The following is an 18,644-nucleotide window of genomic DNA, read 5'->3' as shown; positions in this document are numbered from 1 at the left end:
TGGTGGTTATATATATATATATATATATATATATATATATATATATATATATATATATATACACACACACACACCATTACAATTTATTAGGGAATACCTAACAGGAAGGAAATAAGTAATGGTCCGGGGGGCGTGAGATGCCTCACAGCAAACCAGATATATTCAAAATTAATTATCGATTTAACTTCTTAAAAAAAAATCAATCATTCTTTCAATGTTTACATCAAAATAAATTAAACCCTTGATGTCCCCTATAAAGAATATCCATTTTTAAAAAAAGTGTCACAAAACTTCATCCTCAAATAAAATAGAAAGAAATAAAAATACGTGAGAACGGATTGCTAAATGACCGGATCAGAGAGCGGGGGAAAAATAAGCCAGAATTTGCATTATTAAATGAACCAACGACTGTTTCAACATCGTTTGCATACCACTCGTCAGAAATGGTAAAGTTTGCGCATACATAATGGGCCCCAAGCATCCACCGCTGATGAGAGGACGCGATCTTACGTGCCAGCTGACCCGATGATGAGGCTAGTGTACCATATAGTCCAGCTGGTGACGAAGCTAGTGTACCATATAGTCCAGCTGGTGACGAAGCTAGTGTACCATATAGTCCAGCTGGTGACGAAGCTAGTGTACCATATAGTCCAGCTGGTGACGAAGCTAGTGTACCATATAGTCCAGCTGGTGACGAAGCTAGTGTACCATATAGTCCAGCTGGTGACGAAGCTAGTGTACCATATAGTCCAGCTGGTGACGAAGCTAGTGTACCATATAGTCCAGCTGGTGACGAAGCTAGTGTACCATATAGTCCAGCTGGTGACGAAGCTAGTGTACCATATAGTCCAGCTGGTGACGAAGCTAGAGTACCATATAGTCCAGCTGGTGACGAAGCTAGAGTACCATATAGTCCAGCTGGTGACGAAGCTAGAGTACCATATAGTCCAGCTGGTGACGAAGCTAGAGTACCATATAGTCCAGCTGGTGATGAAGCTAGAGTACCATGTAGTCCAGCTGGTGATGAAGCTAGAGTACCACATAGTCCAGCTGGTGATGAAGCTAGAGTACCACGTAGTCCAGCTGGTGATGAAGCTAGAGTACCACGTAGTCCAGCTGGTGATGAAGCTAGAGTACCATATAGTCCAGCTGGTGATGAAGCTAGAGTACCATGTAGTCCAGCTGGTGATGAAGCTAGAGTACCATGTAGTCCAGCTGGTGATGAAGCTAGAGTACCATGTAGTCCAGCTGGTGATGAAGCTAGAGTACCATATAGTCCAGCTGGTGATGAAGCTAGAGTACCATATAGTCCAGCTGGTGATGAAGCTAGAGTACCATATAGTCCAGCTGGTGATGAAGCTAGAGTACCATGTAGTCCAGCTGGTGATGAAGCTAGAGTACCATATAGTCCAGCTGGTGATGAAGCTAGAGTACCATGTAGTCCAGCTGGTGATGAAGCTAGAGTACCATGTAGTCCAGCTGGTGATGAAGCTAGAGTACCATATAGTCCAGCTGGTGATGAAGCTAGAGTACCATATAGTCCAGCTGGTGACGAAGCTTGAGTACCATATAGTCCAGCTGGTGACGAAGCTAGAGTACCATATAGTCCAGCTGGTGACGAAGCTAGAGTACCATATAGTCCAGCTGGTGACGAAGCTAGAGTACCATATAGTCCAGCTGGTGACGAAGCTAGAGTACCATATAGTCCAGCTGGTGATGAAGCTAGAGTACCATATAGTCCAGCTGGTGATGAAGCTAGAGTACCATATGGTTACATTAACAAAATTATTAGCATAATCAAAACCAATTTCTAAACCCACAAGGGTCATACAGCGCTGCGTACATAAGCAATAATAGGGCACAATACGGTGAGTGGAATACACAAATATCCCGCACATGGGAGGCAAACTTGAGGTAGTGGAGGCAGATAACATGCAGAGCTTTAAGAAGAGGTATAACAAAGCTCATGAAGTAGGGAGTGGATCTAGTAGCGACAAGTGAAAGACCAGGAGCTATGAACCGACCCCTGCAACCACAATTAGGCGAGTACAATGATACGCTCATTGTGGTAGAGGAAGCTGAGCTTATAGGATACGGGGATGTCTCTTGGAACACACAGCGACCAAGAAGTATCGATAATAATTTCTACAAGTACATGATACAATTATTACAGACCTAGTTGGCTGTGGCTCGTACGTTGGATTGCGTGCAGCCAGCAGTAACAGCCTGGTTGATCAGGCCCTGATCCACCATAAGGCCTAGTCACAGACCGGGCCGCGGGGGCGTTGACCCCCGGAACTCTCTCCAGGTAAACTCCAGGTAACTGGCCATGTTGAAAGTCCCGTGTTATGCAGAGTTTTTCTAGCAACTTAGGTTAAACCTTAATATTGTCCCCCCCCCCCCCAAGATGCGAGCCACACCGGTCTACTATCACCCAGGTACCTACTTACTGCTAGGTGAACAGAGACAGCAGCAGGTGTAAGGAAACATGACCCGTGCCGGGGGATCAATCCCGGACCCTCAGTGTGTGAGAGCCAGGGAATCTACCAACCTAACGAGACGACCAGTTTCTAGCCTGTTCCAAAACTTTATTATCAAAACAAAGCGCTAAACCCACTAGGGTCTCCAAAACTAAGAGATAACAAGCACAGGTTATCAGACGGTCAAACAAAGTCGCCGAAAACGAAATTTAATAAGAAAATGAAGTAACTTTAAACTTAAATTACCCTAGAGAACATCATTACTGGAAAGCATAAAATTAAGAACATTAGAGAACAAGTTCACTGTTAGATTAACACCTCTCACCTGGTCTTGAGAGGAGTTGGTTGATGAGGTTAATGAGGCTTCTTTAACTAGGCTTCTTAACCTTTTCACCACCAAATAAGAATACTTTCCTTTCTAAAATAGTGATATATGTGTGTGTGTTTAAAACACACACCTCAAGATGTATATAACCTGTGTCAGAGTTGAGGGTGAAGTGACCTACCTACCTTACTGTAGCCAGACAACAGATCAAGGTATTAACAAGGAGCACAATAATACATGCCAGGGAAGCCCAAGGAACACCTGCAACTACAAACATGCCCAATAGATGGAGTGGCTTATGATTACTCCAGTGCCTGCCACTTACCGTTACAGTTGCTGGATTATTATTATTATTATTATTATTATTAGTAGTAGTAGTAGTAGTAGTAGTAGTAGTAGTAGTAGCAGCAGCAGCAGCAGTAGTAGTAGTAGTAGTAGTAGTAGTAGTAGTAGTAGTAGTAGTATAATCAAAACTAAGCGCTTAACCCACCAGGGTTATTGTGAATTCTTACTAGTATTATGTGAGTAAATCACCTGAAGTTTACAGGGCCTTACCTGGATTATTTCCTGCAAGTAATTTGGGCGAGGTAAGTGGGACTTCAATCACAGCAGGTCGCTGAACTGTAACTCCCTCGATGCCCACTTCCTACCTCAAAAAGCTAGATCTAACATTAAATTAATAATTACAATATTAAACATTAATATCAATAAGGGAAATTTTTAAAATAATGTGCACTGTATATGATTAGGCTTGCTGGATATACAAAATATAATTGGTATTAATGCGAACATTTAATTACTGGAAGACAATGGTGATGGAACACACCCTAAGATTACCCTGCCAGCTAGGATTTACAATGGCCAATGCAAAAACTACTGTACATTATGGGTAAGCAACACTTAGCTAAGGTGTGCTCTTGGGAAGGATTCATTGAAGTCCTCTATTTTTCCGTCTTGGTTGCCAAATTGTAAGGGCTTTCCACACTATTTATCCAAATTCTTCAGCAGGAACATGTCACCAATTTTTAAATCACGGATTGAGGCCGATATGCACTAACTGACCTTCGAGAACACCTGATTACATTGCACAATTCGGTCCAATGCTCACACATTAAATTCAATATGGCGTCTCTCCCCAGCGTCACTGTTCTACCACCCACCTCACTTGAAATTTCTCGAAAGGTTCAAATCAGAATCATATTTTATTACACAATTATTATATTACTCATTTGCATGTTCTACATTTAGAAAATTATGTAAAAATTTCCCCAAGAGTCATACAGCGCTACAGCTGCTGAAACTCAATGAGTTTTGAATGTAATCTTAAAAATAATTATTAGGTTTTCCCCTCACAATAATAATAATAATAATAATAATAATAATAATAATAATAATAATAATAATAATAATAATAATAATAATTATAATAATAATAAAATCGTAACCAAGTGCTAAACCCACAAGGTTCATATAGTGATGATAAATGTGCTATAGATAATAATTTTAGTATTGGTTATAATAGTAGTAGTAATTGTTAAATTATTATTACAGTCACAACCGCAAGAGTCGTACTGAGCTGAATAATTGTAATAGTATTACATTTATGTGAAAGTGCTAAACCCGTAAGGGCCATAGAGCACCAAGGGGGGAGTGACAGGCATTCAGACTCAATTCAAAGGAAAGTGTATTTTATAACCTGTAAACCTCACATTGTAACCCATACAGAGAATAAACTTGAATTGAATTGAAGTAGTTGTTATTTCTTTCTTGGATGGGAGTATTAGATTCACGGGGGGGGAGAGTAAAGCTATCAGATTTGATCCAAGGAGGGGGAGGATTGCTCCAGTTCCCTGGATCATTTTTTATGCATCTATTTTCTGTTTTATCAGATTGTTTTTACAATCAAAACTGAGCGCTAGATCCATAAGGGTCATACAACACTGCTTCTTTTATCAGAAATAGAGATTTCAAGAATTTGCAACATCTGCTAAAATAAATATGTTTATGGAATATTATTATGTTCATCTGCTGGGGTTGGAAGGTGATCAGAAATGATTCAAGGAAGAGTTAGCTAAAAATAATAATGAAGTCAGTATTATTATTTTTATTAACACAACGGCCGTCTCCCACCAAGGCAGGGTAGCCCGAAAAAGAAAAACTTTCATCATTCACTCCATCACTGTCTTGCCAGAGGAATGCTTACACTACAATTATAAAACTGCAACATTATCACCCCTCCTTCAGAGAGCATGTACTTCCCATCTCCAGGACTCAAGTCCGGCCTGCCGGTTTCCATGAATCCCTTCATAAATGTTACCTTGCTTGCCCTCCAACACCACCACGTCAAGTCCTAAAAGCCATATGTCTCCATTCGCTCCTAACACACTCACGCATGCTTGCTGGAAGTCCAAGCCCCTCGCACACAAAACCTTTTTTTACCCCCATTCACCTCCAACCATTCCTAGGCCGACCCTTACCCCCAATGGAAATAAGTCACTCTGTCTGACTTTTTTGGGTTATCCTAGGTTCTCTACACATATGCTGTTATGTATGATAATCTATGTAACTGTATTTGTGTATACCTGAATAAACTTACTTACCCCGCCTACCCTCCACTACACATTTATTCACTCTCAAAGTCATTCTATTTCGTTCCAACCTCTCTACATGTTCATAATGCAGTGAAGTTAAACGAAAACCTGAAAGGGTCAATCATTCACAGGGTGGGATGTGTTTACCTGGAGTTTACCTGGAGAGAGTTCCGGGGGTCAACGCCCCCGCGGCCCGGTCTGTGACCAGGCTAATGAAGAAATATGAAGAATTCAGTGGAGGTGAATTTTTATGATGATAATCAACATCAATCGCTCAAGTGGCGGTAGAGGAGAGCACTCAAGGTAAAATATAATCAAAGTTGTTGCAATATTATTATCAAAACAAAGTGCTAAACAGCTTTGCAATAAGTTAGTTTCTGTTAAAAAGTCAAATAGAATCAACATCAAAGGTGATTGTTATTATTATAATCATTGTGGAAAATATTTTAATCTTCCGAAGCTATAGTGCCTAATAGATGTTTAATGTGTCGACATGGGTCAAAAATGTATTTGAAAATGGAATAGAACCAACAGGGAAGCTCTGCGCCTGCGCTGATGGGAGGGAGAGGTCGAGACAGGGCATAAGGGAGCGGGAGTGTTTGGAATGGAGTTAAGAGGCTGGGAAAACATGGGACCAGGAAATTGGCGTTCACGGCGGCCTAAGGATTAATATAGGCCTCACTTCATAATAAGAAGTGTCGTAACTGTTCCTGATGAAGAGTGAGGGAACATGATTTATGGGACCACCGTAATAAAGTGGCAAAATTAGTGAATAATGGTGGGACCGGTGGTGACTGGTGCGCCGCCATGGAGTGTGTCCCGGGGAAAAATACCTGTGATTTAATCATCACTCATCGGTCTCAGATCTTAATGGAGTGGCCTCCAATGTGTATAATAATTATGAGACATTAAACCGTATGATGGGCTAAGAAGTAATCAGTGATAATAACACCAAGCTAAGAGAATGTGTGAAGTGAAATGAGTCGCCGTTCTCAGAGTGAGCATCTGTTTACCTCGTGTTCCTGTCCCGAGGATAGTGAAGTTTTTATGGAGTTACGACTTCTAAACCGGGACAAACCAACGGATACCTCGTCCTGCTGGAATAAGAACCGTGTCGGTGTAGCAGGACATCGAAATGAGATGGTGAATGGAGGAAATAAGGAGCATCAATCACCCACAGTTAAGTAACCCTTCTAGTTATAGCAGACTGATACTGGCCAGTTAGGTATGTTGTAATTGGATAGGTTGTGGGTGATCCAGCTACATCAAGTGACCACCAGAGAATATCTGGTAAGTGGTGGGATTATATACAAGTGTTTTTCCTTGATCGATATATCCATGTGTAACCTACCCCCCTCCCTTCATTCAGTTAAACTAATACAATCTATACAGTCCACAATTAATTAGTAGCGCCGTACTTGTGGGTGCTATCCAATTTATACTGGTCTCGGATAGATATGGATAAGATTGTGAGGTCGAAGGGATCACCTGCAGTGACCAGGGGTGGTTAAGTTTTCTCATATGTCTACATGGGGTGACTACGGTAAACAATATGGTTGTTGTCTCCCAATGAGATTACTCGTATGCATGTAATGTTGAGGTACATACAGGTAACCCCCTATAAAATTTTCCATATCTGCCCGTTGGCCCTTCCTGAACCGGATGCAATCAGTGAAAAATTAACTGAATTAATTACTTAATAATTAAGTGACTGATTGAAGAAAGTGGGTATAGGGTACACAAATTTAATGGATCGTGTGGTGGATGATAATTAGCCTAATTAATTGCTAGCACATGTGTGGCTAGGATTTATACAAGAGTAAAGTGCAAGAATTACTCTTACAAGGCGCCTACTTAAGTTGTATAATCGGTGATTAATAATTCTCTAACCATGACTGGATTTGATGGAGTTAATGTGGCTGACAAGTCCGTGGATTTTAGAGTAATGAAAGCATCATTACAGGCTATTAAAGGCCATGTGACGGAGGCATACAAGTGCTTGGATTTAATGAATCAAGAAACCGTGAACCCTAATGAATTAAAGTTATATTTAGAAGCTTTAGATTTGAGTGGTACAAATTGTAGTTTAAAGACTGTGAAAGAGATCTGCTGGAGAATTGTGCAGACGGAATGGAAATGAATGTTTTAATTAATCAACATTACGAATTGGAAGAAAAACTGTCTTATAAAAGTAAGGCTTTGAATATTTTTTTTTTATATTTTATTTAAAACGAAATATTACAACATAAAAAATAAATATATAGAAAACCACCATCCCTTAACAAACAGGTATCCAAAATAGAATTCATAAGCCCAGTACACCATATAAATTGCTCAACATTCCGACAGTCGTTATATACATTTCGAGTCACCTAGGATGTTCATCATGCATAAAAAAAAAACAGATAAGAGCTTTGTGACCCACATATGTCATCCTAGTACAAAACTGCACTAAAAGACATGCTATAATAAATCATATAGCTCTATCTCTTCCACCACAATAAATATTATATAATCACATAGCTAGACCTATAGCGTATATGTTTACCAACATATTTTATAATACTTAAAACATTATGACAAAATAATAATATAAAACATCAATACACGATGTTACATTACAGTGGTTCGAGCCCATAATAACAATATATAAATGTTACATTACAGTGGTTCAAGCCCATAATAACAATATATAAATGTTACATTACAGTGGTTCAAACCCATAATAACAATATAGAAATGTTACATTACAGTGGTTCAAACCCATAATAACAATATATAAATGTTACATTACAGTGGTTCAAACCCATAATAACAATATATAAATGTTACATTACAGTGGTACAAACACATAATAACAATATATAAATGAAAACAAAACACAGAACGTAAAACGCTAACACCAGGAAGCATATAGTTTAACATGCTGACATAAAACAGATGCTCATGGAAAACTAGAAATGAAACATTATAACAACCCGTATGTAACATCCCTGTGTAAATAGTTACTATAAGAATACAACACACACTACAACCCCCCTCCCCCCTGTTCCCAACAGCTGTATCTGCCGTCACAATCATAACCAAAACTATAAAATAACATTAATTAACATGGTTGAAAATATAAACATTCTGAAACACGCTTCATACATAACCACATTCCTGCATAACCCAGGAAATACAAAAGCATAAACACATGTATAACATACGTACAACAACCACAATGAATACAGCGGTATACATAGACACAGCATACCTCTCCAAAAGCGTAATTAAACCCCTACATAACAATACAGCATAATAAAATAGTCTACAGAAACATACCATCGCTTCATAGAAGTATTAAGTATTAATAATAATATATAAAAATTAAAATCCAATAAAAACCCCAAAAAAAGAACATAAATCAACATATCTTAATACAGAAGCTTTCTTAAACATGTTTCATACATAGCCACACACCTGCAAGACACAGGAAGTACATTCGTTAAAAATGATACATTAGCATAATAAGAACCTTCACAGTCATCTTGCACACAAGACGCTCACAGTCACATAAAGTACCAGACTTCATACCTTGCTAAATTAAAGCTCCATTTTACTCATACCAGTTTCTCAACCCATCACTTCGCATAACACATGTCATTAAAAATTCCCTGACACCAAGCCACTCACTTGACCCACACAACTCGCATTACACCTCTTGTCCTCCAAATGCACCAATCATGCCCGCGCCTTCCTCAAGAAGCCAGCCTCGTCACGTCCCCTGAATTTGTAATGCCCATAAGTCCTCCACTCTAAAGCTACGATATCCATCTAAAAATTTGGAATACCATCTATTCCCAGTGATATCCTTATTCCTCCTTTGTGTCCCATAAAATATCGCTGCCAGGGCCCTAATTCGCTCCCCCACCGGCGCTCTCCGTAAAACCCACGACGTATAAACGAAGTAGGCTACCAGATAACCCATCGCATTTTGTACCGGCACCCTTCCCTCCACATCTAAGCTTAATGCCCGTAGAACAGAAATACCACCCCACCCACCATACGTAAAACCCTGCTAAACCACTCTCTCACTGGTTCCAACCTTTCACAAAAATATACTGCATGGAAAACAGTGTCAATACCCCCACACTCACAACATTCCCGTCCCTCCTGCACACGCCTATTACCTAATACCTCCCCCGACGGCAATATATTATGGAGAAATTTAAACATTACCTCCCGCACAACTGCCTTCAATCGCAACCCTTGCAGGCGCCCCCATATATCACTCCATGCATACATCGGATACAAACCCACAACCCCAGCAACTACCTCCCCACCACCCACACGAGCCAGTGTTCCTATCTTAACCCCGCAGGGCTACCTTGCATAACACAACAATCTCAACATTCCCTCACACACCTGAACATCCCTACCCCTCGCCCAACGTACCAAGTCCCTTCTCACCCATGCCAAACCTGTACCTGTGATTCTGCCCTCCCTCAAATAACTATGTTTAACGTACATACCCAACAACCTTAGATGCAGCGCCATTAACCCCAGCCCTCCCTGGCGTACCGGTAAACACACAACATCTCTCGACAACCAATCACAACCCGAACCCCCAAATATAGTGATACACACGCTTCAACAGACGCTTCTCATCACATGTTTCCAAGGGATATATACCTACCACATGCCATAGCTTACTATACAGTTTCACATTCACCACAATAGCACGCTGGTGCAGCGTCAAACCTCCTGTACGCATACCCGCTAATCTACCCAAAACCCTATCTACAGCTTCTTTCGAATTCACCTTCCGTGCCTCCAGGATATTTTCCATGTGAACAACCCCACATACCTTAAGTCTACTTACCAGGGACCAACCTTCACCCTGTTCGTATACACCACCCACACCATCCCCCACCCTCAATAACATCGACTTGTCTCTATTAAGCATCATCCCTATTGCCCTGCCAAAACTCTCCACCAACTCACTAACCCTAGGTAAATCTTCAGACCTTCTAAATAGCACTGTGGTGTCATCAACATATCCAACGATCCCTGGTTCCACAGACACCCCATCCCACACCATCCCTTCCCGTACGCCCCAACACACAGCCCTATAGAACGGGTCCTGGAGTAATGCAAAGAGAAGCTGCGACACAGGGCATCCCTGCCTTAAGCCCCTTTCCATCCCAACAGGTTGACCTAATCTACCATTCACTTGTACCCTTGTACACTTGTACACTTGTCCAACTGACAATTTCCCTCCCAAACCCCTGCCATTGCATAAACTTCCACAACGCCTCACGCTCCACACAGTCATACACTGCATGCCAATCTAATGATAAAACCCCACCCTTGATGTTTCCTCCACTTTCATCTATAAACCTACGTATAATCCCCCTGCCCCACACACATCGAACGCCCAGGCACTCCATATTGACCCTCGTCCAAAACGCTGGCAAGAACACCATTCAACCTATTTCCCAACACTTCAGCAAATATCTTGTAAACGCCACACATTAAGGTGATTGAACGGTAGTCATGCACACATTCACAAGACTTTTTTTTAGGGACCATGACCACTACACCCGTTCTCTGCTGTTCCCCCAACCTACCCCTGGTTTTCATGGCATTAAATAACTCCACTAAAAACTCACGCAAACACTCCCAGTTTTCCCTATAAAAATCACAAGGGATGCCATCAATACCAGGCGATTTACCCATGCTCATCCCCTCCACTGCCACCCTAATCTCCTCCTCACTTATAGGCCCGCCCAAACTCAATCGATCCTTATGCACTAGATTACAGTTTACCCATTCGCCCATTGCGCCTAACGCCTCACAATTAACCCCCACACTTTTACCATTCTTCTCGTACCACGCATCCACATAACAACCCATACCCTCTGTAGACGAAAGCACCTGCCCCTGACGATATCCCACCAATTGCTCCTGTACCCGCAAACTCATCACCTCTGTTCCCCTACGACGTGTCCCCTGCTCCCGCAAGACATACGCCGATGGACGGTCCCCCCATAAGACCTCATCAAGGCCCCCTGCCACCCTTGCAGCATCAAAATTGCGATTTTGAATATCCCTAATCCGTTGTTTCAAACCCTCAATCTCACCCATCGGATATGCACCCCCCCCTCCCATATAGCATTCTTGTAGTTGACCCTCAAGGTAATTTAAAATCCCATATTGAAACTGCCTCTCTTCCTTTCCCCTCTTCTGATAATAATCCCTCACCTTTCCCTTACTGACCGAGTCCCACCACCCAATGACATCAACCCCTCCCCCCTCCATCAGCCCACCACCTTTTCCAAGCGCACACAAAAGATTCCCTCCCCTCCCCTGTTTTCAATAACCCAACATTCATCTTCCAGAAACCTCTGAAATGCTTCGGCAAACCCCCCCAGTTTAAATCCACCAGAACCCCACGATGATCAGAGATGTGAATGGAGGAAATAAGGAGCATCAATAACCCACAGTTAAGTAACCCTTCTAGTTATAGCAGACTGATACTGGCCAGTTAGGTATGTTGTAATTGGATAGGTTGTGGGTGATCCAGCTACATCAAGTGACCACCAGAGAATATCTGGTAAGTGGTGGGATTATATACAAGTGTTTTTCCTTGATCGATATATCCATATGTAACCTACCCCCCTCCCTTCATTCAGTTAAACTAATATAATCTATACAGTCCACAATTAATTAGTAGCGCCGTACTTGTGGGTGCTATCCAATTTATACTGGTCTCGGATAGATATGGATAAGATTGTGAGGTCGAAGGGACCGGTGGCCCGGTGGCCTGGTGGCTAAAGCTCCTGCTTCACACACGGAGGGCCCGGGTTCGATTCCCGGCGGGTGGAAACATTTCGACACGTTTCCTTACACCTGTTGTCCTGTTCACCTAGCAGCAAATAGGTACCTGGGTGTTAGTCGACTGGTGTGGGTCGCATCCTGGGGGACAAGATTAAGGACCCCAATGGAAATAAGTTAGACAGTCCTCGATGACGCACTGACTTTCTTGGGTTATCCTGGGTGGCTAACCCTCCGGGGTTAAAAATCCGAACGAAATCTTATCTTGTCTTATCTTATCTTACCTGCAGTGACCAGGGGTGGTTAAGTTTTCTCACATGTCTACACGGGGTGACTACGGTAAACAATATGGTTGTTGTCTCCCAGTGAGATTACTCGTATGCATGTAATGTTGAGGTACATACAGGTAACCCCCTATAAAATTTTCCATAATCATAATTAAGCGCTAAATCCACAAAGGCCTTACAACGCTGCGTATCAAAGATGAGGGAAGGGTAGGGTAGTCCCAGGTCCTTGAATCATGTTTTCTTCATAGACGTCACAACCCTTCCCCCTTTCCTCCCATTCCTTGAAGGGTGTAATAAAGCAGATGCAATCTGCATTAAGGGCAAAATCCTCGGACACAAATCTGGAACACCATACCTGAAAACTCTAGAACTGCAGACACATTCATCACTTTCAAAACTACAGTTAGAAAACATCTTATCTTCCTAATACACCCCGACAACTAACTACATGATAACCACCTGGTGGTTCACTTACCCACTGACTATAAACCCAGAAATACTAATCTTAATCTTAAAATAATAAATCCTAACTAGTCATAAGTTTGCCTATGATATTCCAATATAGACACTTCGTATTGTGCCAAAACAAAAGCATTCACATTGCTAAACTCACAAATTATGATGTAGTCACTTAGCCTTAATACCATAATCTGTAAGGATTTAATGTTAAGAATTAATCTAAGTCTGCCCGAAATGCCTAGCCATGCTAGGTGTCCTAGTGGCCCCCTCTGTAATTAGTATTTTATAACATGTAAACCACACAATATCGAAAACCTGTAAACCCCACATTGTAACCCTTATAGAGAATAAACTTGAATTGAATTGAATTGAATTTTGTCCATTATTATTAAGTCGGAAGCACTAAACCCGTAGGATGATACAGCACCTGTGGGGAGGGGGGATGTGGAAGGTATTCAGGCTTAATTCAGGGAACTGGAGCACAGATCCAATTCCCTAGATCAAGAACCCCTCACCAGCGTCAAAGAACCTTCCTTGTGGAGATTTGAAGTGCAGAAACGGCAGCAGCATTTGACAGCTTCAGTGGCATCAGCAGCAGTGACTCTTGAGGCAAACACAATATGATAAGCGATATTATTATTATAATCAAGGGGGAAGCGCTAAACCCGGAGGATTATACAGCGCCTGGGGGGGGGGGATGTGGAAGGCATTCAGGCTTAATTCGGGGAATTGGAGCACAGATCCAATTCCCTAAATCAAGAGCCCCTCACCAACATTGGAGGCACTAGAGATGTCGTGTCTAAGGGCAATGTGTGGTGTAAATATTATGCAGAGGATTCGTAGCGTGGAAATTAGGTGTGGAGTTACTAAAAGCATTATTCAAAGGGCTGAAGAGGGATTGTAGAGGTGGTTTGGTCATTGAGAGGGGATGGAGCAAATTAGGATGACTTGGAAGGTGTATTAATCTGTGGTGGAGGGGTAAGGGTCATCCTAGGAAAGGATGGATTATTATTATAATCAAGGGGGAAGCGCTAAACCCGTAGGATTATACAGCACCTGGGGGATGTGGAAGACATTCAGGCTTAATTCGGGGAACTGGAGCACAGATCCAATTCCCTAAATCAAGAGCCCCTCACCAACATCAAGGAACCTTCCATGAGGGGTGGAAAGGATGGAGGGAGGGGGTAAAAGAGGTTTTGTGTGTAACAGGCACATGCGAGTGTATTAGATAGGATTACTGTATTATGATTATAATCACGGGGAGCGCTAAACCCATAGGATTATACAGTGCATATGGGGGGATGGAAGGTATTCAGGCTCAATTCAGGAACCGGAGCACAGATCAAATTCCCTAGATCAAGAGCCCCTCACCAGCATCAAGGACCCTTGGAGGGTGTTAGATAGGATTGAATGGAGATGAATGTTTTTTGGGACCTGACGAGCTGTTAGAGTGTGAGCAGGGTAATATTTTGCGAAGGGATTCGGGGAAACAGGTTAGTCAAACTTCAGTCGTGAATCGTGGAGGTGGGAAGTACAATGCCTGCAATTTAAAGGAGGGGTTTGGGATATTGGCCGTTTGGAGTGGCATCTAAACTGTCGTATCTGAGCGCCTCTGCAAAGACAATGATTATGTGTAAATGATGGTGAAAGCTTCCCGTTTGGGTCATCTTGCCTAGGTGGGAGACGGCCAACGTCATGTCATCATTCACAGTGGAAACACAGGTCAAATTCACTCATTACAATATTAACCAAGTCACAATAATTTGGATAAATATGCTCAGTATAGAAAGGGGAAATCAGGTTCAATTCCATGAACCAAGAGCTTTCTTCCTAAGCAATTATTACATTTTTGGGAATACACTAAGCCCATAAATACCATACAGTGGCTTAGGAATAGGGGATAATCAAGTTTGATTCAAGGAAGGAGAGGGTAGTTAGAATTTGTTACCTCGGCAAGGAATCTCTTTGAAAGAACCATTAGCAGAAAACTGCACTTGCAACTACTTACATCAGAGAGTGGCTACAACTATATTCATGAAGAAGTGCTAAACCCCTACAGGTCATACAGCACCTATAATACTGGATAGCAGAGAATAACAGATAGAGGACACACAACATAAACATACACAATGGAAGCACCAGAATTATTATAATCATGGGAAGTGCTAAACTTATAGGGGTCACACAGTGCCTTGACAGCACCAGAAAATAAGATAGAAGACCCCCTCGGAAGCTTAACAGAATTGACATAACCGAGTTGGAGGCAGACACAGAGTATGCATCACTGCGTTAGATTGTGACAGGACACAGAATCCATCCCAGTAGTAGGGCAGGAAAAACAGATGAAGATATGCAAAGAAGAGAAGTTGGCATATTTAAAGAAAGTACCCAGAAATATTAAGATACTGTATATGAAAGTAACCATCCGAGGGCCTGGATACAGCCACTAGACAAATCCTTGCTTAGGCCTTGCTAAATATGAACAAACTTTTGATTTAGCTGGGCAAGTACTATTGTTCACATACAGGCTGCAGCATGAAGGACAGTCTCAATGTTCATTATTTTTTCACAAAAAACTAAAACCTTCTAGGTCATGCTTAATGTACAGGCAAATAGATAGTTAAATACATATTTCCCAGCACGATAAACAAACATGAATCTCACTTGCTTAGTCACTGTGGCTAAGCCACCCTGGCATGGGTAGTCCCAGCCAGTTTGACCCAAGGCATCAGTGAAGATTAATATTGTATCCATTATTATTATTATCAAAAAGAAGCGCTAAGCCACAAGGGCTATACAGCGCTGCTATATTGTTTCCAAATCAGATTATTATTATTATTATAATCAAGGGGAAGCGCTAAACCCGGAGGATTATACAGCGCCTGGGGGGGGGATGTGGAAGGCATTCAGGCTTAATTCGGGGAACTGGAGCACAGATCCAATTCCCTAAATCAATAGCCCCTCACCAACATCAAGGAACCTTCCTTGAGGGGATCCAAATCAGAAAAAGGAGTCTGCGCTCAGAGGGAAGAAGTTAGAGCTCATAATGACCCTACAATCAGATGATGTAATCTTGAGGAATAAGTTCATAAATAATTTTTAATTACTTTCACAAGCATTAAACCTGCATAAATTAAAATACAGTACCGAGTGCTTACTATAGAAACAAATATTTGATTGTGAACTGAAAGAAATGCTCTTAGTTGAGCATGCTTTACCTTTGGTATACATATACCTTTGATGAGTTTTGAGTCTTACTACTCTCAAAGCCTGGCCATGGGCCAGGCTCGTCTGGTGCTAGCCTGGTCAACCAGACAGCTTTAAGACACACTCGAATAAGCTAATTATACACAAATAACCCGCACATAAAAGAGAGAAGCTTACGACAACGTTTCGGTCCGACTTGGACCATTTACAAAGTCACACTAACCAGAAGTGGAGCAGGACGGCTATATATAGGCAGGAAGAGGTGGTGGTGGTGGTGGTAGTAGTAGTAGTAGTACAAGAAAGGTATATAATACTGCCAAGATGAAATCAAGACGTTTCGCCATTCAGCCAGCCACTGGATGGCGAAACGTCCACAACAAAGACACCCAGACGCCGCACATGTGTCTTAATTTCAGCAGCAGCAGCAGCAGCAGCAGCAGCAGCAGCAGCAGCAGCAGCAGCAGCAGCAGCAGCAGCAGCAGCAGCAGCAGCAGCAGCAGCAGCAGCAGCAGCAGCAGCAGCAGCAGCAGCAGCAGCAGCAGCAGCAGCAGCAGCAGCAGCAGCAGCAGCAGCAGCAGCAGCAGCAGCAGCAGCAGCAGCAGCAGCAGCAGCAGCAGCAGCAGCAGCAGCAGCAGCAGCAGCAGCAGCAGCAGCAGCAGCAGCAGCAGCAGCAGCAGCAGCAGCAGCAGCAGCAGCAGCAGCAGCAGCAGCAGCAGCAGCAGCAGCAGCAGCAGCAGCAGCAGCAGCAGCAGCAGCAGCAGCAGCAGCAGCAGCAGCAGCAGCAGCAGCAGCAGCAGCAGCAGCAGCAGCAGCAGCAGCAGCAGCAGCAGCAGCAGCAGCAGCAGCAGCAGCAGCAGCAGCAGCAGCAGCAGCAGCAGCAGCAGCAGCAGCAGCAGCAGCAGCAGCAGCAGCAGCAGCAGCAGCAGCAGCAGCAGCAGCAGCAGCAGCAGCAGCAGCAGCAGCAGCAGCAGCAGCAGCAGCAGCAGCAGCAGCAGCAGCAGCAGCAGCAGCAGCAGCAGCAGTATTATTATTATTATAATCAAAAAGAAGCGCTAAGCCACAAGGGCTATACAACGCAATGTGGTAGTGGTAGAAGTGGGGAATAAGGAGGACGAGCCAGTCAAATACAAAGGAAGGGGAGCACTGCAAGGGAGCTAGGTGCCCACAGTATTGTGCCTTTTTTTTTGTTATTTAAGCTAATTATTACTGCATTTTTGGTGAAAAGCACTATACCTATTTGAGTTACACAGTCCCTAGAGAATGGGTGGTAGTCAGGTTTGATTCAAAGGAATTATTACATTTCTATATTCATGGGGGAAGGGGCACAAAACCTGTAGAGGTCACAGCACCTGGGGGGAACAAGAGGCAATCAGGCTTGATCCAAGGAAGAGGAGGCTATGTCCATTTCCCTAAATCAGGTGCCCTTCACTGAAATCAATGACCCTCGCTCCTCTGAGGAGTGATACGAGGGAAGAATAGCTCCATTTATTTCATTGGCATCAATACACCTCCATGAAGGATTCTAATAGGGCGAATAGTAAAGGCCAAGAAACAGTAGTGGTTATCTGGTTGTAGAAAATAGGTATGGGTAGCATTTACTCAATGCCCAAAAATCTGACAAAAAAAAGTTCCTATGCATTTAATTATGCAAAAGATAGTAGTGCATGCCTGACCTACAGAAACGTAAGTCATTGTAACATAACTAGGAAGGTACATAGATGGTTTCAAGTAATACGGTAAAAAAAATGTGGGAGACGGCCGACTTGCTGAAAAAAAAAAAAATAAATTAGATGACAGAAAATGGACTTATTTTTAACACTGGCCATCTCCCACCAAGGTAGGGCAATTCAAAAAAGAAACACTACCACCATCATTCACCCTATCACTGTCTTGCCAGAGGCATGCAGATACTAGTCGAGATGCCCCTCCAAACTGCAAATATCCCCACCCCCTCCTACACAATGCAGGCACTTTACTCCCCACCTCCAGCTAACAAGTTTCCCTGAATCCCTTCACAAAATGTTACTTAGCTTTCACTCCTACAGCTTATCAAATCTCTAAAAACTATTTCCCTCCATTTGCACTAAACCTGCATGGGTCATACAGTGCTGTGGTGTCCATGTATAAAGGAAAGAGTAACTGAAGTTGGTGCTTATAATAAAAAAATAATGTCAAGAGTTGGTGCAGGAGGTTACTTTCTATTGAAAGCAAGTCTGCATTAAGGTGGAATTTGGAGGTCAGAATGAGCACTGCAGGGTGAATTAAAGTGTGCTTTACGATAGATAGGAGAGGTGTTGGGCATCTTGCCATGTGGCATGGATTCCCCACATCCAACAACAATCAAAAGCAAAGGGCCAGGAACAGACTGGGGTCTGATGGAAACAATTTGCTGTGCTCTAACTTGAACCAATACAGCACTGTATGCATGAGAAAGTTTAAAATAAACCTGGTATTTTCATACTTTAGAATTATCATA

The sequence above is a fragment of the Cherax quadricarinatus genome, chromosome 12, assembly GCF_038502225.1.
Source record: "Cherax quadricarinatus isolate ZL_2023a chromosome 12, ASM3850222v1, whole genome shotgun sequence".
NCBI classification, from domain to species: Eukaryota; Metazoa; Arthropoda; class Malacostraca; order Decapoda; family Parastacidae; genus Cherax; species Cherax quadricarinatus.
This window is presented reverse-complemented; position numbering follows the sequence as displayed.